Here is a 4,335-nt window from a genome sequence, read left to right on the forward strand (position 1 = left end):
TATCTATCTCTATCTCTCTCTCTCTCTCTCCCTCTCTCTTTCTCTCTTGCTGGTTCTATACAAGTACGTACATACATAGAAGAGCATGGGTCTCGTTGCCTTTGTCACCTGTCGTTTCAACGATCGAAGCTCTTCTCGCACGCGCCTTCTCCCCCATCTACTTAGTTCCTTGTGAAAACATAACGAAAAAATATAAAAAGAGAAGAAAAAAAAAAAGAAAAAGAAGAAAAAGAAAGAGAGAGGCTGAACTGAAGGAGAGAGAGAGAGAGAGAGAGAGAGAGAGAGAAAAAAAAGCAGAAGAAAAGAAAAAAAGAAAGGAAGAAGAGAAATAAAAAAAAACAAAGAGACGGAGAAGTATTCTATAAAAAAACTACGACGCCATGACACTATCTCTATTTATTTATCTATCTATCTATCTATCTATCTATCTATCTATCTTTTCTCTCTCTCTCTCTCTCTCTGTTTAGCACGAGAATCGGCCGAATAAAATTACTCTCAGTTTTATTCTCAGTTTATGTACGCTTGTAATGTATATATATATATATATATATATTAGCACCGAACGTGAGTACGCGATCAAAGTAAATTATATGAAAGAAAAATTAATATTATTACGAGAATGAGAGTATCTATAAGTGAACAAACGAATGAATAAATAAGCAAAAAGGATACGAATAATTAAAATAGAAATAATTGGTTTGCGTGACATGAAATCTTTTCGAACGATAATAGTATCCATTTTGTTTTTTGTTAGCTTTTTTCCCTTTCTTTTTTTTGTTTTTTTTTCTTTTTTGTTTTTTTCTTTTTTTTTTTCCCCCTTCATTTTTTCATCCCACAAAAGAAACCACCTCTTTCACAAGGTAAAAGCATCTATCGCGGTTTTGACACCGGATCGTTTATCTCACGACGGTTTACGATTACTCGAGCAAACCGAATCTTACCGTTCTCGATGTAAAGATCATTACACACACACACACGCATGTATGTATATATGTTGTGTATGATGTATATACTTACTTACTTACTTACTTACTTTCTTTCTTATTTACTTGCTTACTTGCTTACTTACACGTCGAGACGAAAAAGAAAGTTCTCTCGTGGATCTTTTATCGCACCATTTAGGAAAGAACAATTCAGTCAGAGATTGAAAAACAATTTTACCTTTCACGTGTGCGAACGGTACCGGCGATTGTACCGGTTCGTTTAAAAAAAAAAAAAAAAAGAAAAAAAAGAAAAAACGCGTTTACAAATTGTCTCCGTTACATACATTCGTGTTGTTTTTTTTTCTTTTCAACATAAAAAAAAAAAAAAAAAAAGGAAGAAGAAAAGAAAAATAAAAACGAAAGAAACAATCAAGGTATCATCGTTTTGAAATCAATCGTGAGCGTGTACTTTAGTCAGTTACCGGCACCAAGTTGCAAAAGGTCGTATCGCGAGACTAACCTAAAAATACGAAAACGTCGTATTTGGCGCGCCAAAACGAAGATACTACTCGCCTTACCTTCGACCGGAATATTCGACGAATTGTGTCTCCTTTTTCTTTCCCCCTCTTCTCCTTTCCTCTTATTCTTATTCTTCTTCCTTTTCTTCTTCTTCTTCTTCTTCTTCTTCTTTTTCTTCTTCTTCTTTGACTATTTGCTTTTACCAAATCTGTCTTTCTCTGTGGAAATGTCTCTCGATCTCTCTTACGGTTTTCGACGATGTATCTTCGTCTCGCCGCGCTCTTTGCCGACTAAATGGGGCCAACCTTACGACGACGATGACGATGATGACTATGATGATGATTTACACGAAAGAAAGAAAGAGAGAAAAAAGGGCCAGCAAAATGAAAGGGAGAGGGCCGGGGAGAGGAGGAGGGAGAAAGAAAGAAAATAAAGAAAAATAAATTTACAATTAACTCGAGAAAGTTAATTTACAGATGTATGCGAGGAAGAGGTAAACAGTGACTAACACGTTGTTCCTATATGTATATATATATATATATATATATATATATTCAGGTTAACGAGTTAGAAGAAATCACGAGAAGAAGGTGAAGGAGGAAGAAGAAGAGGAAGAGGAAGAAGAAGAAGAAGAAGAAAAAGGAGAAGAAGAAGATGAAGACCGTCGTAAAACGTAAAATACGTAAATGCGACGATCCGACCGCGTCGGCGGTCGCAGCGAGACTGAACCGAGTTTGAAAGCGCTCCAGCCTGGAAACAGCTGCTCCTATCGCTGGCAGCGCCGTGTATGACTACGCTGGTCAGCCAAGGCGTGCTGCACGCCGAGAGTGCCAAGTGCATCTGTCTCCTCGAGTCTTACCATCCTCAACGCACTATCCTCCGTCCTTCTTCTTCTTCTTTTTCTTCGTCTTCGTCTTCGTCTTCGTCTTCGTCTTCTTCTCATCTAGAACTCGACGATTCTCTGGTAAGTACATGACTCTCGACCCTACTGTTTTCGAACCCTTACTGATGAGAAAAACGAACGCTCTTTTTTTCTTTCTTTCTTTTTAACTTTTTTTAAAAAGGAGACACGAATAAATATCAAAAGATTTTTCTTCGAACGTAAATCTAATTTTTAATTTTCATATATAATTCTCTTACTCTTCCTTTCTCAAATCCGTTGTATATATATATATATATATATGTGTGTGTGTGTGTGTGTGTGTGTGCATGTGTATGCGTGCGTATATTATGTATATACCATTTCTCTTTCTCTCTTTCTTTCTCTCGGAACGCGTAAGGTTCAATAAGTTTCTGCGTGTCTCGATAAATCATCGGTTTTTTATATACATACATATATTATGTATAAGAAGTGAGGTTAATTGTCCCGAGCATTAAGTAATAGCTTCACGGTCAACGCATATACATACGAGTATATATGTATTTATGATGTATGTATTAACGTACGTAAAAAAGATTTCAAAATGGCGTTCACCATTGACAAGATGTATTTTTCGCTAATGATATTTATTCTTCTTTATTTCTTTTTTTTTTCGTCTTCCTCGTTTCTATTGAAAAAGCCGGAATGAATAAGGTAAATGATAACAATCGATCGATCTTACCATGATAAGCGTTTATCGTTTGATTCTGCTTCTTCTTGTTATTATTATTTTTGTTTTTTTTTTTTTTTTCTTTCTTTCTTTCTCTCTTCTTATTATTCTCAGACACTGCAACATCAGCATGTCTCTATGCAGATAATAATTCTTACACTGTTTCTTTTTAACACACACACACACATATATATATACATACACACACATACACACACATATATATATATATGTATATATACATAAAGATAAAAAAAAGAAAAAAAAAGAAAATAAGATCTCCCTACGTGAGAACAATTTTAGATCTTAATAAAATCTTATCTCGTGACGGAATCGTTTCACTGGAAGTAAATCCCAATAAGCTCGTCGTCGTTTGTTTTCTCTTCGGATTATGATAACGATGACGTCTTTAGGAAATGTATACGATACCATAGAGAGGGGAGAGGGAGATCGACGTGTTAACTGTCGAATTAATTATCGACGCAAATCGATAGATCGAATTTTATCATCTGCATTTTCCTTTTTTCTTTTCTCTTTTAATTTTCTTAAAAAAAAAAAAAAAAAAAAAGGTGAATATCATTAATAATTAATTCGAAAAAAGAGATAGTATAGCTATGTATTTAATTTATCGAACTTATTATTAAAATATATCGATTGAAGGTTAGGCTAGAATAATTGCGCGAAATTCAAATCGCAATAGAAATTTCATGCGATTGTAAATATTTTTCTTTTCTTTTTCTTTTCTTTTCTTTCAAAAACATAAACGTAATGAATCAATACGTGTTATATATTTGCTTTTATGATAGACTTATTAGTATATGTATTGAAGGTTGAGTTAATAAATCGCGCAAGAAAAAAGAATTCAAAACGTAATATAAATTTATGCTTAATCAATCTTTTTTTCTTTTTTTCTTTTTTCCTTTTTTTCTTTTCTCTTTTATCACAAAACAAAAATATAATCAATTATTATAATCGTTCAAACGTTTGTTTTATTATACTCATTAGTATATACTGTTAAGGTTAGATTATTAACAAGTCATATATCGTCAAACAAATTCAAATCGTAATAGAAATTGAGGCAATCAATGTGAATTTAATATTTTGATAGAAAGTATCGTTTATATAGACATGTATACACTACATACGTCTATATAGATATGAGTACAATACATACGTCTATATAGATATGTGTACACTACATATATTTATATATATATATATATATATGTATATATATATATATATACACGATAAAAACAAAGAGAAAAAGTATTCGTGATCGTTGTTATAAAATCGCAAGTTGA

At 33.0% G+C, this 4,335-nt stretch overlaps 1 protein-coding gene across 6 annotated transcripts in view; it reads right to left on the reverse strand.

Moving 5' to 3' along the window:
* Positions 1-2,420, reverse strand: part of LOC124432705 (extracellular sulfatase SULF-1 homolog) — a 71,137-nt gene extending 68,717 nt beyond the window's left edge. For 3 of the 6 annotated variants that reach the window (XM_046981800.1, XM_046981796.1, XM_046981798.1), the window contains exon 1: positions 1,502-2,419. The gene's annotated coding sequence lies outside the window, so the exon portion shown is untranslated. Of the gene's footprint in view, positions 1-1,501 lie in introns of all 6 variants that reach the window. The other 3 variants (XM_046981802.1, XM_046981801.1, XM_046981799.1) reach the window with 2 other exon arrangements.
* Positions 2,421-4,335: the final 1,915 nt, after the last annotated feature.

This window comes from Vespa crabro, chromosome 1 (assembly GCF_910589235.1).
Source record: "Vespa crabro chromosome 1, iyVesCrab1.2, whole genome shotgun sequence".
NCBI lineage: Eukaryota > Metazoa > Arthropoda > Insecta > Hymenoptera > Vespidae > Vespa > Vespa crabro.